General features: G+C 43.5%; 1 protein-coding gene across 1 annotated transcript in view; it reads right to left on the bottom strand.

Annotated features, from left to right (window-relative positions):
* Positions 1–19255, bottom strand: part of MYCL (MYCL proto-oncogene, bHLH transcription factor) — a 101379-nt gene extending 82124 nt beyond the window's left edge. The window contains exon 1 of the mRNA XM_019429101.2: positions 19127–19255. The gene's annotated coding sequence lies outside the window, so the exon portion shown is untranslated. The remainder of the gene's footprint in view (positions 1–19126) is intronic.
* Positions 19256–19361: the final 106 nt, after the last annotated feature.

Here is a 19361-nt window from a genome sequence, read left to right as displayed (position 1 = left end):
CCCAACTAAGCTCCGTCCAGCTATGTGAATGAGTCAGCCTGGATATCCAGCCCAATGAAGCCTTCCAATGGCTCCAGTTCCAGCTACCATCTGAGAGTAATCATATGAAACACCCCAAGTGAGGACTGCCCAACTGAGCCCGGTCAACCCACCAAAGCATAAGAGATAATAAATTATCGGGGTTTTTTACGTTTATTTATTTTTACTTAGAGAGAGAGAGAGACTCCTAAGCAGGATCTGTGTTGTCAGCTCGAGCACATGAACTGTGAGATCATGACCTGAGCCGAAATTAAGAGTTGGGATGCTTAACGACTAAGCCCCCCAGGTGCCCCAAATTACTGTTTTAAATTTACTAAGTGGGGCGCCTGGGTGGCTCAGTCGGTGAGCGTCCAACTTCAGCTCAGGTCATGATCTCACGGTTCATGGGTTCGAGCCCTGCATCGGGCTCTCTGCTGACAGCTTAGAGCCTGGAACCTGCTTTGGGGTCTGTGTCTCCCTCTCTCTCTGCCCCTCCCCTGCTCATGCTCTGTCTCTCTGTCTCTCAAAAATAAATAAATGTCCAAAAAATTTTTTTAATTTACTAAGTTTTGGTGTTTTGTTTTGTTTATGAATTAATAGATCACTAAAGCAGAAATTGATAGCAGAAGTGTTATGCTGCTGTGACAAAAACCTAAACCACATGGCAATGGCTTGGGACCAGTAGTGGTTGGAAGCTGGAAGGGCCTCAAGGAAACTGTGCAGATCTAAAGAAAGGAAATTGTTACTGGAGTCTGGAGAAAGACAACTCCTGTTATGCAGTAGCAAAATATTCAGAAGAATGTCACCTGTGGTAAAATACAAACTAGAAAGTATACTTAATGAGTGGGTGAATTTGGCTAAGGAGATCTCTAGGCAGAATGTTCAAAGTACCAACTGGTTCCTGTTAGCTGTCTATGATAAGGTACAGGAAGACAGAGATAAGCTAAGAAGGAAACTGTTCAACTTAGAAGAATTTAGAGGGTATATGAAGGGCTCAGGACACTCTTTCTAGCCATCAACAGTTTCTCAAAGGGGGGCCCCAGGGTGACTCAGTCAGTTAAGCGTCTCTCTCTCTCTCTCTTTTTTTAAATGTTTATTTATTTTTGAGAAAGAGAGAGAGAGACAGAGCACAAGTGGGGGAGGGGGCAGAGAGAGGGGAACACAGAATACAAAGCAGGCTCCAGGCTCTGAGCTGTTAGCACAGAGCCCAATGTGGGGCTCGAACTCGTGAACTGCAAGATCATGACTTGAGGCGAAGCTGGACACTCAACCTGAGTCACCCAGGCACCCAGAGCATCTGACTCTTGATTTCAACTCAGGTCATTACCTCATGGTTGGTCAGTTTGAGCCCTCTCTGCTGTCAGCACAGAGCCTGCTTAGGATCCTCTGTCCCCCTCTCTCTCTGCCCCTCCCCCATTCATGTGCTCTCAAAACTAAAACATTAAAAAATAATAATAAAAAAAAAGTTTCTCAAAGGAAGAATACTCTTCTTTTTTTTAATGTTTATTCATTTTTTGAAAGAGAGAGACAGAACACAAGTGGGAGAGGGGCAGAGAGAGGGAGACACAGAATCCAAAGCAGGCTCCAGGCTCTGAGCTCTCAGCATAGAGCCAGAAGCAGGGCTCAGACCCACGAGCGGTGAGATCATGACCTGAGCCGAAGTCCTATGCTTAACCAATTGAGCCACCCAGGCGCCCCAAGAAAGCTTTAAATGCATGTTTCATAGATCCTCTCAAGTAAATGAAGTGACTTCTAAGAATGCTAAAATGTCTCTTACTTTTTTTTTCCTAGACAAGAGAATTTTCAAGAATCTTAAGAGTGTTTCCTATAGTATACTGAATGTCAGACCAAGCAGAGAGGGTGCTTTCTTTCTTGAAGAAATCTTTTTTTTTTTTAAGTTATTTGTTTTTGAGAGAGAGACAGAGAGAGTGAGTTGGGGAGGGGCAAAGAGAAAGGGAGAGAGAGAATGTCAAGCAGGCTCCATGCTGTCAGCACAGAGCCTGACCTGGGGCTTGAACTCACAAACCATGAGATCATGACCTGAGCCAAAACCAAGAGTCAGATGCTTAACCGACTGAGGGGAGCCTGGGTGGCTCAGTCGGTTAAGCGGCCGACTTTGGCTCAGATCATGATCTCACAGCTCCTGGTTTCGAGCCCCGCGTCGGGCTCCGTGCTGACAGCTCGGAGCCTGGAGCCTGCTTCAGATTCTGTGCCTCTGTCTCTCTCTGCCCCTAACCCACTCACATTCTGTCTCTGTCTTTCTCAAAAATAAATAAGCATTAAAAAAAGATGCTTAACTGACTGAGCCACCCAGGTGCCCCTTGAAGAAACCTTAAGTGTGGCTTTTGAGAACCCAAATAAAACTCACAGAAAACAACAATTTCAAAGAACTGCATTGTAGAAGCACCACCAGCTTCCAGTGAAAAAGACAGTTCAAAATGAAAAGAGCCTTGGAAACTCCCAACTTTCTACGGGCAAGAATCGTGCCATTAAAGCCACATGGCAGCAAATATGAGCCACCTCCTTTAAAAATTTTTTAATTCCAGTATAGTTAACATATAGTGTTATATTAATTTCAGGTGTACAATATAATGATTCAACGATTCCATGCATCACCCAGTGGAATGTGAGCCACTTCCTATGAAAGGAAGGATGACTCAAAGTGAAGAATCACGAGCCCACAAAGCAGAGCTGGCAGCCACAGAGAATCATTCCCGGGGAGCAGGCCTGGGTCACAATCAAGGAAATAGAAACATGTTCACCGCTGGGGTTTCAGGATTGCTACAAAACACTGACTGTTATGTATCTCCGATCCACCCCCCCTCCCCCACCTCTTCTTAACGGGAATGTTTATTGCAATGATCCTAACCCCATAACACCAATGTATGCAGACAACTTGATTTTTCATTTCACAGATCAAGAGGAACCACATCCAAGTAGCCACATCTGAAGAGTCTCATCTACAACTAGACCTCATTTAGATGATGAGGTCCTGTGCTTTGAGCTGACGCCATAATGTGATGAGACCTTGGGCATCCGGGCAGGAGGGTGAGTGTATTTTGTACATTCAGTGGATGTCAGTTATGTTGGCTAGAGGGTGGGCTGTGGTCAATTGCCTTTCAATATGTTACACCATCAGTCTCTGTTGTATCTATAGTGCGTCTTCTTTTTTACTTCAAACTTTTTTGTTCCTTTTCTTAATCATTTCACCAGAGTTTTACTTTATGATTTTTCTCAAAGAATCAACTTTTGGCTATGTCAATCTTTTTTTTTTTTTTAATTTTTTTTAACGTTTATTTATTTTTGAGACAGAGAGAGACAGAGCATGAACGGGGGAGGGTCAGAGAGAGGGAGACATAGAATCCGAAACAGGCTCCAGGCTCTGAGCTGTCAGCACAGAGCCCGACGTGGGGCTCGAACTCACGGACCGTGAGATCGTGACCTGAGCCGAAGTTGGCCGCTTAACCGACTGAGCCACCCAGGCGCCCTTTGCTATGTCAATCTTTTGTTACTCACTTGTATTTGCTTTCTGCTTATTTAGTTTCTCCTCTTATTTTTATATGTCATTACTTCTATTTGTTTGGATCAGTTCTATTATTCTTTAACTTCTTGAATTTAACATTTAGTTTTTTACTTAAAAAATTGTTTTAAAAGATTTTAAAATATTAATTATTTAGTTTATTTACTTATTTAATTCATGTGTTTAAGTAGGCTTCATACCCAGCACAGAGCCCAACACAGGGCTTGAACTCATGACCCTAAGATCAAGACCTGAGCTGAGATGCTCAACCAAGGTGCCCCTAAAAGATTGGATTTTTAAGCAATCTCTACACCCAACATGGGGCTCGAACTCATCACCCTGAGATTAAGAGTCACATGCTATATGGACTGTCAGTCAAGTGCCCCATCACTCAGCTCCTTAAGTATTGGCTTTCTTCTTCTTTTATTTTTTTAAATTTTTTAAATGTTTATTCATTTTTGAGAAAGGGAGAGGGAGAGACAGAACGTGAGCGGGGGAGGGGCAGAGAGTGAGGGAGACACAGAAACAGAAGCAGGCTCCAGGCTCTGAGCTATCAGCACAGAGCCAATGTGGGGCTCGAACTCACTAACCATGAGATCATGACCTGAGCCGAAGTCGAACGCTGAACCGACTGAGCCACTCAGGCACCCCAATAGTGGCTTATCTTCTAATATAAGCACTCAAGGCTATGCGTTAAGCACATCCCACAAATTTCAATATATTGTATTTTTTTTTAAGTCATTCAGTTCTAAGTACTTTCTGATTTTTTTTTAATGTTTATTTCTTTATTTTGAGAGAGAGAGTGCACACGTGAGTGGAGAAGGGGCAGAGAGAGAGGAAAGGAAAGAATCCCAAGCAGGCTCCTTGCTGTCAGTGCAAAGCAGGATGTGGGGCTCAGTCCCACGAACCATGAGATCATGACCTGAGCTGAAATCAAGAGCCAGACGCTTAGCTGACTGAGCCACCCAGGCACCCTGTTTTCTGATTTTCTATATGCTGTCTTCTTTGATCAGTTTAGCAGCATGTTTTAATATTTCCAAACATACAGACTATTTTAAGGTGTCACTATTATTGTCATCCAATTATGAGGAAGACACACAATGGGGTAAGTAAGATACTGATTCTTTGGTATTTGAGACTTGTTTCAACAAAGGTAGAGCCTGGTCTAGAATATGGACAATATTTACAAAAGCTCCATGGAAATGCTTGGTGAAAATATATACTCTCTAATATTGGGTAAAGTTTTCTAAATAAAATCTATTAAATCAAACCTTTTAAAAAAAGTTGCTTAGTCTTGGATCTCTCTGTCATAATTGCATGCCATCTGTGACGTCTTTTGCCTGGCATAGTCTAGTTTTGTAATTCTTTGTTAACAGGCTATGAAGTATTTGAAATTTTTATGGTGTAGGCAGTATGCTTAAAATAAGACTATAAATCTGTGGAGTTTTACACCTAATAGTTCATCAGTATTTTAAGATACTGGTATTTAATATCCTCTTTATATGAACAAATTGATTACAAATTTTTAAGCTAGAAAATCATTGCCAAGTTCTTCAGAAAATTATTACAGCCATGTAAGTTTTAGAGATTTTCAATACTTAGAGTTATGTACAAATTGTTCACAGTGTCTGGTCATCCAAAAAATAGTAAAATACCGATTATGAAAAAGTAAATGTTAGCATAAAAATAGACTGAGTTGGGACATAGATCCCAGGGTACATGAAGATTTTAGGAAGGACAAAAATTGTGTTTTAATTCAGTGCGGAAGATATGGTTTATTTGATAAATGGCCCTGGCACAATTAGCCATCCACCAGAAAGAAAATAAGATTGGACTCCCAAATTCACTACATTCAGAAATACATTCTGGATGCATTAAAATGTGAAGGTTGGGGCACTCGGGTAGCTCAGTCGGTTGAGCATCTGACTCTTGATTTTGGCTCATGATGTCATGATCTCACAGTTCGTGAATTCAAGCCAGGCTTTGGGCTCTGTGCTGACAGTGGAGGAGACTGCTTGGGATTCCCTCTCTCCCTCTCTCTCTGCTCCTCCCCTGCTTGCTCTCTCTCTCTCTCTCTCTCTCTCTCTCTCAAAATAAATAAATAAACATTTTTTTTTTTTTAAGTATAAAGGTTAAATTTTTTTTTTTTTTAATTTTAGGGACCCCTAGGTGGCTCAGTAGTTTAGGTGTCCAACTCTTGATTTTGGCTCAGGTCATGATCTCATGGTTCCTGAGATCCAGGTCCAAGTGGGCCTCTGTGCTGGAGGCATGGAGTCTGCTTAGGATCTCTCTCTGCCCCCCCTGCCCCCCCTTCAAAAATAAATAAACTTAGAAAAATTAAAATTTTAAAATAATATTTTGGCATCTAAATATATACTTTAAGATTTAGAAAGACCTTGCAAACAAGAGAAAAGCTCAGAAGATCAAGAAAAAATTAGGTTTATTTGACCTCGCAAAAATCCACTTTTTTAATAAGGGAAAAGACGGCAAAGGCAAAGGATGAATTGGAAAAATGTTTGCAGTGCGTGGAACTGAAAAGAGATTATACCTGTAATATACAGTAAGAGCCTATAAACTAATTTTTAAAAAGACAACCATCTGCAGCAATGGGGGCTATAGTTCATCCCATCAACCTCCCTCTTCTAAGTTTTCCCTCAATAAGAAAGCCCTGGGAGAACCATAGAGGTGGAGCTGCTTTCCAAGGATGTGTGGAAGACCGGATCCTGAGCAGTGCAAGGGCTGGACTACGTCAGCAAGGAGGGGACTGTGTGCATGACCTCTTAGATTTACCGTCAGCAAAAAACTGCTGTTAAGACTGTAGGGAGCTGACATCTTCCAACTGTACTGTTCGAATTTGCCACAGCATTCATGCCAAGGCACACTTCCCCTGGATTAGTCTCAGCTGATGACTAAGCCCAGTGGGCACACTGGAGCTGGGCTATTTCTCCCTCATGTGGGGTTCTAACGGGAAATTAGCCTGGCCAAGGCTTCCTCAGAGCTGCACTGCACTCTTGAAGCATTTTCTACCCAATCTTCCTATTACAGGTGTCAGTCCCACATCATGGTCTTAAGATTCTCCCTGTTTACTTCTGTTCCCTCTCAACTTTATCTTTCACACACATTGCCCCCTTGAACTTCTGACTCCATCCTTGGCATCTGCTTGTGAAAGGACTCAAGTTTATATAGCTTCTAAGTTTTGGGGTGACTCACTATGTAGCAACAGATAATGAAACAGTTTGGTATGGGTGCTGCCATAACAAAAGCCTAAAATATGTGGCATTGGCTTTGGAACTCATGGCAGAGGGCTGGAAGGGCTGTTGCTAGCTCAATTTTCTTGCAAGAAAGGGAGGATGATTCAGAGGGTGGAACCAAGAGCCCAGATACTGGAGCCAAAAACCACAGTGAACACAGTGAAGAATGAGTCTCAGGCAATTGGACTGAGCTCTAATCAACATATGCTTGTTGGATTTCATATTGGTTCTGCTGCGTACCTTCCACTCTCCCTTTTTGAAGGGGAATGAGTATAGAGTTTATCCTATGCCTTTCTAACCATTGTATTACTATGTTTGTAGGGGAAAGAGAACTTGCCTCTGTAGTTCCCAGATCTTCTATGTAGGGAAGAGATGTGAGGGAGAGACCGATTAGGAGATAAATTAAGAGGCTCTTAAGATAGCTCAGGCAAGAGCTAATGGTGGTTTGGAATACGAAGCAGTGAAGAAAGTGCTAAGTGGTGAGATTCAGAATATATTTTAAAATTAGAGCCAATAGGCTTTGTTGATATTTTGGAAGTAGGACATAAGAGAAAAAGAAGAGTTGAATATGCTCCCCAAACTTTAGCTGGAAGAACTAAGTGAATGAATGTCTCCCTCCAACTCTTGTTGTCTGTCTCCTTTCGGAGCAGAATTTTCAAGAGTGACCTACACTGCTGTCTACATTTTCTAACCTTCCACTTCTCATCTTAGTCCTGTCTAGTCTCTGCCTACTACCACTCCACAAAATCGCTGTTGATAATATCACTGATGGCCACCATATTTCTCAATCCAGTGGATGTTTTTCCATCTTCTTTTTATTTGATCAGGTACAGGTATCCATTGCCTTTTTGAAACATTATCTTACCTTGGCTTTCTTGAACCATGTATTTTCCTCATTTTTTGCTACCTCACTGGTTTCTCCTTTTGTTGTTGTTGTTTTTTAAGTTTGTTTGTTTATTTATTAAGTCATCTCTATGCCCAACATGGGGCTTGAACTCATGACCCTGAGATCAAGAATTTCACACTCCTCCAACTGAGCCAGCCAAGTGCCCCAAGGTTGCTCCCTTTGAATCTCCTTTTCTGGCTTCTCTTCTAACTTACTATTAATGTAGCTCTTCAGGAGTTCTGGCTAACCCTTTTCTTGTCCTTTGATCTCAGGACTCCTAAATCCACACCTTCTGGCCAGACTTGTTCTAAGCTCTAGTTCTGTATGCCTACTTGCATATTCAGGAAATCTAAGATACCTCAAACTAAGCAAACCTAAAAAGAACTCATCACCTTTCTCCACCAAATTTACTGTTACTCTAGTGTTCCCAGTCTCTACTAGGAAATACCATCCATTCAACTGCTCAAGCTAGAAAACTGATAGTCTACTTGGCTACTCATTTTCTCTTACACACATCCCCATAGACAATCAATCAGTAGCTTCTGTAATTTCCACCTCTTAGATCACTTACTTTCAAATCTGTCCATTTCTTTTCATCTACTGCTGCCACTATAGTCTAAGCCATCATTATCCTCTTGCCAGGACTTCTCCATCAGTCCCCCACCCCTATCCCACTAGCCTCCTAGCATCCACTTTGGCTCTCCATGCTACGGCTAGCATGTTCTTGTTCAAACACAAATAGGACCGTGCACTTACTTAGTTTAAAGGCTTTGGATGATCTCCTATGCTCTTGGGAGTATATTATGAAACGCTTACAATAGCTCATAAGATCTTGCATGATCTGGACTCTGCTATCTCTTTCACCTCAATCTCATATCACTTCCCTTTATTTTCTGTAGCCAGTCACACTGATCTTTTCTCAATCCCTTGAACCTGCCAGGCTTCTCTTACCTTTGGCCTTTCACGTTTTCTGTCTGCTCAAACAAGTCTTCTCCATTCTCTTTGTTTGGCTAACTCTTACTCATCCTTCAAGTCTCAGATTAAATAACATTTCCTCAGGACAGCCTGCCCTAATCACCCCAGATTAGGTCAGCTCACTGTGTTGTGTATTTCCGTAACTATCTGAACTTCCCTTAGGCAGCACTTTGCTTCTGATTCTTGTAATTATTGTGGACTGTCTGTTTCATCTCTCTTCCCTACTAGACTGTCAGCTCCATGAAGACAGACTGTGCCTATTTTATTCACCATTGTGTCCACAGTGCCCAGGAGTGCCTGACATGTAGTTAGATGCACACTAAGTATTGTTGGACCGGCTGACAATCAGGGAAGGCCCAAGTAGCACCAGCCTTTGGGCACAGGCTAGAATTGGCTAAGGCCACATTGTCACTCCTTTCCTCCCTTAAGGGAAGTTGTAAGGGCCGGGAGAAATGAAGTACTAGATGACTTCATGCACTGTCCAGTACAATATGAAAGAACAGGCATCACAACTTTACCTATTAGAGTGAAAAATTAGGAAAAAAACCAACAGCCCTAAATGTCCAACAATATAGGAATGGCTTCATATTATTACACCAGTGATTTAAAAGTATTTTCTAAGGTATCTAATCCTTATTTTTCTTTCTTTTTTTTTTTTTAATTTTTTTTTTTTTTAACATTTATTTTTGAGACAGAGAGAGACAGAGCATGAACAGGGGAGGGTCAGAGAGAGGGAGACACAGAATCTGAAACAGGCTCCAGGCTCTGAGCTGTCAACACAGAGCCCGACGCGGGGCTCGAACTCATGGACCGCGAGATCATGACCTGAGCCGAAGTCGGCCGTTTAACCGACTGAGCCACCCAGGCGCCCCTAATCCTTATTTTTCAAATAGAACCTGACATGGGAGCCCCAATATGTAAAATGCATTAAAATGGGACCAGTCTAGTTGAATGGGTAATGGGGCAGAGCTTAATCTCTTAGGCTACCCCAGCTTTCCCTTTCTCTTCCCATCCCCCATTTTTCTGTCCTTCTCCTTCTAAGTCTTGAAGGCTTTCCAATTCCTGGCTCTATTGTATCTTTTAAAGCCAGGGCATCATTTCCTTTTCGCCTTCTACAAGGCACTCCCAAATGCTTTATTGTGTTGTTAAGCTGGCTCCCGTTGGTTTTCAGTTACTTGTAATTAAAAACAAAAACAAAAAGCCTTAAATAATACTGTTGCAGCTTGAGATTCACTTACGTAATGGAAAAAGAATTACGTTTGGAGTCAGAAAACTGGTTGCAAATCTAGGTCTCGACTTTGGGCAAGTAACCATTTTCAACTCCGTTTTCTCATTGGCAGATTATACTTAACTTTTGAGAATTTTTTTAAAAACCCAGTAACAATAGATTAAAAGACTGGCTATTGAGCAGATTTTCGGCAAAAGTTAAATAAATAAGATTAAAGTCTTTAGAAGTCATTCCTACTCCCTCCAACTTGAAGGAGTTGGATAAACTGTATTCAGCGCAGCCAAAATTAGCAAGGCTGCCATCTTGTGGCAGTTTATTGACACACCGTCCAATGTCATTTAGCAACATTTGAAGCAAGATGTTCAAGAACCTAAAGCTAAATAAAAGGATGGCAGACACACCAGAGAGACACTGAAACGAAGGTAATAACTGAAGACATGAGATGAGGCTAATTCATCAGTGGAAAGAGCAAAGAATAAAGAATCTAAGACTGAACTTTAAGGAACCGTCACATGCAGCAGAGAAGTTAGGGAAAGGGACAGAAAGAAATGACTGATGGAGAAAAAGTGACTAAGTTTAGTTCAGTGTAACACTCAAGCCAGGGTTGATATATATATGATATAAACATATATGTAAGTATATACATTTAACTCAAATATACGTATTTACATTGACAGCTAACCTGATGTTATCTTTTTTCCCCCAGACTTCAAAAACCATTAACAAAAGCTAGACGACACCATAATCCTTATAATATCATTGCCCGAGGCCATTCAAATGTTACTTCTACCTCTAAAGTCAATGCTTGGAGCACCTGGGTGGCTCAGTTGGTTAAGGCTCTGACTTCGGCTCAGGTCATGATCTCATGGTTCGTGAGTTTGAGCCCCGTGTCGGGCTCTGTGCTGACAGCTCAGAGCCTGAAGCCTGCTTTCGGATTCTGTGTTTCCTTCTCTCTCTTCCCCTCCCCAGTGTGCACTCTGTCTCTCTGTCTCTCTCTCAAAAATAAAATAAACGTTAAAAAAAATAAAGTCAATGCTTCACCTTTCTTATACACCTTATTATAGTATGGCACTGGTTAAGAATTTTAGTAATTATGAGGCTACTGCATTGTCAAGGATTATCACTACTGCACATACCATGGGGAACGGGGTGCTCATTGAGGTCTGATCCAGTTCCCGAATCCCATACTGAGAATCTGCTTTCTACGGTCACTCCTACTACCAAATCTTTTAGACTTAGTTTCCCCCAAAAGCAGAGTCTGAGACAAGTGCTTACAAACAGGTAGTTTATTTTCAGGAGTACTCTCAAGGAACATGGGGTCAGAGACTAGGAAGAGTAAAATACAGGCAAACCAGGAAAGCCAATCCAAGGATGATTGATCCAGAAGGTCACTGCTTTGGGTGTGTGGGTTTTGATTCCCCTGGAGACATTCTGAAGCAGAATGTGCCTCATAATTGTCCAACTAGGGAAGGAAGAGGGAGTATTTATTCACAAGCTCCTGTCCTTTATTGGTGAAGGGTTTCCCAATTGCTCATTAACTCCTCTGCATTCTCAAGTTGTCACTTTCAGGTCGACACGTGTGTCAAAATAACTGTGCATGTTCCCCCAGATCCCATCAGGTGAATTCCATGAAAGCCCTGGGGCAGAACGCGAGATACTTGAAGAAAGCAGTTGAAGCCTTGGACTGTCAGGTCACACCTGCATGAACATGGTACCGACAGCAATGGCTGGAGTAGAAAGGTGTACCAACAGGCACCAAAGGTGCCCAATACACGGCCGTAAGAGACAACATCTTGCGAGACTGAAGTTCTATCCCGTAAGATGCACGGTGAGTTCTGAACCAATAAGCAAACTGCAGTAGCATTTCACTTAGAACCAGGAAGAAAGGGTAAATGTGGAATGGCAATTCTGTTCTATCGAATGGACTACTAAATGTTGATCTTCATGTCTCTGTGATTCTGAGCATGGCTCTTCACAAATTTTATTACCCAAGGGAGGAAGGCTTCCACCAGAGGACATGAAAACAGCTCCACTGGATTGTAAACTAAGGCTGCCATTTGCCAATCTGGGCTTCTCTTGCCACTAGGTAACAGATTAAAAAAAAAAAAAAAAAAAGTTAATCCAGTGGTGTGCTAGCCCGCTCATACAGGTTTACAGGAACTGACTGAGTGCACATGTTAGTTTCCTACTGTTGCTGTAACAAATGACCACAAATTTAGCGGCCACAAATAAATGGAACAGCACAGATTTATTATAGTTCCGAAGATCAGAAATCTGAAATGGGTCCTACTGGACTAAGAAAAAAAAAAAAATCAAGGTGTTAGTACAGGTGTGTTCCTTCTCGAGACTCTGAGAAAAAATTGGTTACATACCTTTTCTAGCTTCTTGAGGCTGCCCATATTCCTTGATCGTATCACTAAGACTTCTGCTTTCATTATCACAACTCTTTTTCTTTCTTTCTTTTTTTAATGTTTATTTTTGAGAGAGAGAGAGAGAGAGAGCATACATATGCATGAGCAGAGAGGGGTAGAGAGAGGGAGACAGAGGATATGAAGCAGGTTCTGCACTGACAACAGAGAGCTCAAACTCACGAACCCCACCATGAGATCGTGACCTGAGCTGAAGTCGGACACTTAATCCACTGAGCCACCCAGGGGCCACAACTCATCTCTTTTTCTGATGCTGACTTCCTGCTTTTTCATTTCCTTATAAGGATGCATGTAATTGTATTGGGCCTACCTGGATAATCTCCCCATTAAGTATCCTTAAATTCATCACATCCTGTTGCCATGTAAGATAGTATATTAACAGGTTCCAGAGATTAGGATATGGTCATCTTTGGAGAGCCATTATTCCACATACCACAGTGCCTTTTTCTCAACTCTACATTCATTGACATATTGTTCAAAATCAGTCATGGTGGGAGTATTTACACCACAGAAATTGGCAAATGCTACATATTAGGGCTTTTACTTCTGGACAGCCTGTGGTTAAATTTTACCTGCATATCTTGGATTATGATCGTTGGCTGGGGTGAACATGCCTATTATCACGGCAAAGGAGAACTGTCACTATGCAATAGGAAGGGAGGGTTATGCATAGAATCCAGAGGATACTTAGGGGACCTCCTACTCTTGCCATGTCTAGTGCAGAAAATTATGGGAATATTTTACAGGCAGAACAGGCAAGAACTAGGTTTGGGTCACGTACAGAAAGCTCATAGCTCCAATTACAAGCTATGTAACCACATTCTATTCATGCAGTATAGTGGAAGTAATACATGCCACTTCTTGACCAGGTCCTTTAAGACAGCAGCATGTTTCCTTCATGTCCTCTTTCTTTTCACATCACTGTGACCCTGATTAAGTGCTGGTTGAAGACAGAGACAATGGAATGGGTAATAGATACGTGAACTCATGAAGTCAAAACTATCAACTAAGACCTTGTGATAGCTATAGAAAGGTCTCTTGCCATGTCAGTTCAATAGTTACATATTGTATCTAATTTTCTTCTCCCCATCACCCCACCCCAACATATATAGGATGTGGTATGTCGTGGTGGTTGACTTTAAAGTTCAGTCCATAGGCTCAGGAACATTAAGGAAGCATCATGATGGAACTGGCAGAAAATCAACATTAGTTGGAGGTCCTAGACCTGGAGCTGGATGAAGTAACTGAGGAGGGTTTTGTCAGTTCCTTTTTCTGGGTAGGGGGGAGAGTGCAGTGATGACAATTCAGGTTATAAAAGGCGGGGGGGGGGTGTGTATTTTAGTGAAGCATTTTGTTTCATTTTTTGAAGTTTAAAAGGGTATGTGTTGATGTTGGACCATTCTGGGAATTTATTATCGTGCGCACCTATCATTCCTATTGGACACTCAGCATCTGCAACCCCTTCATATATCTGGGTAAGACCCCAAACAAAGAGAGAGTGCACCTTACAGCATAAAAGCCGACAATGCTCTCTATCACTTTGCTAGGGTTGCAGACCCAGCCAATCCCATTCTCTTGTCCTGAGACAAGTGCGTTGGGGTAGGGAGAAAAGTCAGTAAAGGGTTCATTAATGAGTGGGTTACTGCTGTAGGCAACTGGGGTTTGGTCCTTCTGGGGGCCCTCAGAAACACTGTGAAATGTGTAACCTTGGAAGTATTCCTTTGAGGAACCAGGAAGCTGAAATATTTCTTGACTGTTGGTTCTAGCTATGAGACAGAAAGCAGGGTATGCTTCATGGAGCTCCTTGGAAAACTAGCTTTTCAATTTCAGATGCTGTACCTCCTTCCTCTTTCCTTAAATGTGACATAATGGCTTGGGCTACAACAGCCAATTTGCAACTCCAAAGGTAAGTCTACTGAGGGGCACCTGGGTGGCTCGTTGGTGAAGCATCCGACTCTTCATTTCGGCTCAGGTCATGATCTCATGGTTAGGGAGTTCGAGCCCCGCGTTGGGCTCTGCACTGACAGCACACAGTCTGCTTGGGATTCTGTCTCTCCCCCTCCCTCGCTTGTGCTCTCTCTTTCAAGATAAATACGCTTAAAAAAATAAAGGTAAGTCTAATTGAATCACAGAGATATCAGATGATTTTCCTGAACCAATAAAGCTGCCTACCTCCATTTTTCTTGAGAAAAATATACTTAAAAAAAAAAAAAAAAGTCACCACAGTCAAGTGTTCTGCAGCCAAAAGCATTCGTATTCCTAACTGATTTATCTAGTCTTACTTGCAGCCAAGGGTACAAGCCCAGACTTTGAATCAAAAGGTAGCGATGTAAAGAAGCAGACCCTGTGGGGAGACTTGCCAGTGATGTGGCAGTAGCAGCAGTGGTCTGGTAACACCATCCAATACGTTGACATTTGACACCTTATTTTGCTTTCTGGTGGCCTTCACCACGAACACAGATAATAGACTCTCTGTACTGAATAATAATTGTTACTTCTCACTAGTATTCACTGGGAACCAAGTGTTTTACAAATTCCCTCCTCGTCTTCATATCAACCATTCAAGATGGGTATGTTGTTTTAAGTTTATTTTTTGAGAGAGAGAGAAAAAGAGGGAGACAGAGAGTAGGGGAGCGGCAGAGAGAGAGAGAGAGGTAGACAGAATCCCAAGCAGACTCCGTGCTCTCAGCTCTTGAGAGAGAGAGAGAAAAAGAGGGAGAGAGAGAGCAGGGGAGTGCCAGAGAGAGAGAGAGGTAGACAGAATCCCAAGTAGACTCCGTGCTCTTAGCTCAGAGCCCGATGTGGGGCTTGAACTCACAAACTGTGAGATCAAGACCTGTGCTGAAACCAAGAGTCAGACGCTCAACCGGCTGAGCCACCCAGGCGCCCCAAGATGGGTATTAATATCCTTCTATGTGGTTAACTGACTTGACTCAGATCACACAGTAAGTGGCAGATTGGGATTCAAGTTCAGGCCAAGTGACATCAAAGCCAGATCTTAACCACTGTATCATATGGCCAATATTTCTTTTGCCAATTTGTAATTTTTGGACCTGAGACCCTAACTAACCCAGGCTGGAGCCTGGGGCCCTCTGTGGGAGAGGAAGAAAGATGGGCTCACAGAGATCGTTGTCTGTTATCAGTCCCTTCTGGCTGGGGGATACAGGATCTGCCCAAATGCAGACAGGCTCTGAGCCAGGCTGCACAGATACAGGCGATCTTCTGAGCCAGGCTGGGAAACGCTCCAGATGAACTGCCAGACTTCTGTGTCTGAAACTCTGAGAGATAAGGAAGAATCTTGGGTGGTACCCTCAGAGACAAAGCGATTCTGCAGGTTTAGAATGTGCTGAAATCCAGGCAAAATACGAAAGTGGCAAAAGACATGAAGAGGGGAATTGTGTAAGAATCAATCAACTCTCTGTTGGCAATTCTTGCTCGCAGAATGATTCCCTGTACTTCTTTCTCTTCTCAGGCTGGATTTTGAAGTCTGAGGCTGGAAACCCCCAAACCCTAATCCAGACTTCTTCCCACCTTCCATTCACCCATGCTCCAAGTCTCAGAACCTTCTTGGCCCCTCTCACCCTTTCATTTAGCCACATTTTCCCATAAATATCTACTGAGGATCAATTTTGTGCCAGAGAGGCAAAGACTCTGACCTCAAGGTACTTATGAGGAAAGAAAACATTAAAAGACAAGTGTACAGGGGTGCCTGCGTGGCTCAGTCAGTTAAGCGTCTGACTTGATTTCAGCTCAGGTCATGATTTCATGGTCGTGAGATCAAGCCCCGCATTGGGCTCCGTTCTGAGCATGGAGCCTGCTTAAGATTTTCTTTCTCCCTCTCCCTCTGCCCCTCCCAGCTCTCGTGCTCTCTCTCTGAAAGAAAGGAAGAAAGAAAGAAAGAAAGAAAGAAAGAAAGAAAGAAAGAAAGAAAGAAAGAAAAAGACAAGCGCACAGATCATTACTTAATGAGAACTGTGATACCAGCCAGGAAGGAAAAGTAGTATTCAGTGGGAGTGTATACCTGGGGAACTAGGTCTAGCCTAAAGGTTCATATTCAGATCATCCCCCTTCCATTTGCCTTTCTCCTTGTCATCTTCCTCCTCACCATCCCCTTTATAACAATGGCATCTTCTGCCCTGTCCCTTCTGCATTGTCTCCTCTACATTGTACCCCCACGTCCCAGCCTTGATTCAGACCCTATGCTACCTTTGTACCTATTTTCTGACAGATCCCTCTGCCTCTTCCCCCTCCTCTCAAGCCCATGCTCTATCCTGCAGTTAGAGTTATATTTCTAAAATGTAATCTAACCAGCTCCTTCTTTCTTTCTTTCACATTAAGGTTTTACCTCTCTTGCCTGGCACAGCTTGTTCAACCTCTTTCTTTTCAGCCTTAACTCCTATTCTTCTATAGGAACCTCTCACCTCAGCCAGTCACAGATTCCACCTCTGCTACCATTTACTCAGGTCTGCTCTCAATGTTCTCCCCACCCATCTCAGCCCAGGAAATGACGATTCCAAATTCAAGGCACTCATTGGTCATGTGCCTGATGAAAGCCCACCATGGATGAGAAATTGGGCAAGATCAGTGAGGAGGAAAAGGCTGGAAGTCAATAGTCAGTACTTCTGATGACTGCCCCAGATGGCGACACCTGTTTCCACAATAGATTGTAAGCTCCATGAGGGCAGGGACAGAGTCTGACTTGTCCACTCGCATACTCCTCAACGTGTTTAGTGCAAAGTAGCATGGTGCCTACGATGCTTCTTGAGGAAGAACTCAACCATGAACTCAATCATTTTTTTCAGTGTATAAATAAATGAATAAATAGGGGCACCTGGGTGGCCCAGTCAGTTAAGTGTCTGACTCTTGATTTTGGCTCAGGTCATGATCTCATGATTCGTGGGTTAGAGCCCTGCCTTGGGCTCTGTGCTAAAAGCGCAGGGATTTGCCCTCTCCCTCTCTCTGCCCCTCCCTGCCTCTCTCTCAAAATAAATGAACTTTTAAAATGTTACAAAATAAATAAAGTGATAGATACTGCTCTTAAATTGCCTCCCGTGGGGTTACAAGTACATGTGGTTAGACTCCTTAAAAGATTAGAAGTTTCCTTAGGGGCAGGGGTTGTGACTTACTCATGTGTGCACTCTTTACAAAGAATCACTTTACAATGTAGTTTCATATAGGTTACTGCTTCTGTTTCTTATTTCAACCCCACAAATTATTATCCCCATTTTGTAAATAGGAAAACTTTCTTCCTTTCATCCTTCTTCCTGTTTCCTCCTCCCTCTCCCCTACATCTGGAATGCATGTCTAGGTATCTGCTGTCTCTAAATTCAGAAAGAGATTGAGGGCTTAAATGGAGAGCTGATTACAATGAGGGTCAGGGAGGCTATCTGCCCTAGGTTTCACAAACATGAAGCACTCAAATATAATTATTTGATATATTTGTGTGATGTGTGTGTGTGTGTGTGTGTGTGTGTGTGAGAGAGAGAGAGAGAGAGAGAGAGAGAGAGAGAAAGACAGTGTTTTTTGTTAAATGTAAATATTTAAAATATAAATTTTTGTACCCTATTTTGTCATGTGGTCATTTTTCTTTTAAACATACTGGAAGTCACAAAATTAAAAAGAGGCCCAGGTTCAGCCAAGTCAGGTAACTTAGCCAGTCTAATCCCTAGTAAAGTGCCCAAGCCAGGAATTATGGAAACCCAGGATGTCTCCCCATCCAGAGGCATCACTAACTCAAAACTGTGGCACATGTTATTTCAGTATGGTCTGTGGCATACTCATGGGATTTCATCATATAGATGTGTTTACTTCAAAGTTCTAAGTTACTTTGTGACTTTGGCACGTAATTTAGCTTCCCCATTTGAAAACTGGAGGCCACAATAGCATCTACCACAGAGAGTTCCTATTAGGATTACATGAAAATGTTCTTGAAGCATTCAGCACAGGCCTGGCACATAGTGCGCAGTAAATGGTGGCTATTATTATAAGAACTGTATCTGTCGAGTGACTTTGGCATATAGCGCCTGCATTCAACTTGAAGCTTGGAGCTGTCACCGTAGCTCAGCCAAAGGAGTGGGAACAATTGCACTCGCCAATTTTTTCTGGAAATAAATCTTTGTGGGAGGATAATCACCGGTTGGAAAGTGTGAGCCTTGAGGGAACAAAGCTCTGATCCCCAGGCCCGAGGACCACGCGAAATTTCTCTCCCCCGCGGGCTGCGGCCACGGAACCTAATGTCCCCGGGACTGAGTGGCAGGTGGCAGGGCACGCCCAGCTCCGGGCGAGGCGGCCTCACAAACCGGTTTTAGCGGAGCGGAGGATGATCTTCGCTCATTCCGCTCATCTTATTCTCGGGGACCACACCCTGCGCGCGGGGAGGAAGGACTCCAAAACCGCGGGGCGGAGGCTTCCGCGCGGTCCCAGACCTGACCATCTATGGTCACAGAGCACACGGAACAAACAGGAAGTGGGGCGAGCCTCCACCTTCGCAGCCAGCAAGCCGAGCGACGGTGGGCATGCCCAGAAACCCAGGGCTGGACCCACGCGCCCTCACCAACCACCTCCCCACACCGGCCTCGGGAGGTATCCCTAGGACACTGTTCAGACCAACGGCATCCGCACGTCACAAACGGTGACACAGATATGCACGCCCAAAGAGGCGGAGCTTCGCCTCAATCTCCTCGGAGAGTGGACCATTGTCCGGGATTCCCAGAAAATCCTGACTCCTAGTCCCTCCAAGACCCCTTCCGACGGCTAGGCTAAGGCACTGGCCTCTGTCATTGAGACCGCATTGATAGGAGCACTAATTTAGCCACTCACCTGTTCTCCTTCTCCGGAGGTGGAGCTTAGCTGGTAATTTCGGCCCTTCATTGGCCCGGACGACTCGGCTCCGCCAGTTGGCAGGGAGGCGTGGCCTACCCCCGAGCACACACCGGGGGCCGCTCCGGCTTTGGGGGCGGGACCCTCTCCCACGTGCCCTCCGGTCTAGCATGGATCTCCCTTCCGGGCGTGGAGAATAGGGGGCGGAGCCACGAGCGGGGCGGCCAGACTTCCT

The sequence above is a fragment of the Panthera pardus genome, unplaced genomic scaffold, assembly GCF_024362965.1.
Source record: "Panthera pardus isolate Hobbes unplaced genomic scaffold, ASM2436296v1 HiC_scaffold_11, whole genome shotgun sequence".
NCBI lineage: Eukaryota > Metazoa > Chordata > Mammalia > Carnivora > Felidae > Panthera > Panthera pardus.
Note: the sequence above shows the minus strand (reverse complement) of the source record. Positions and strands in the feature narration are given on the sequence as shown.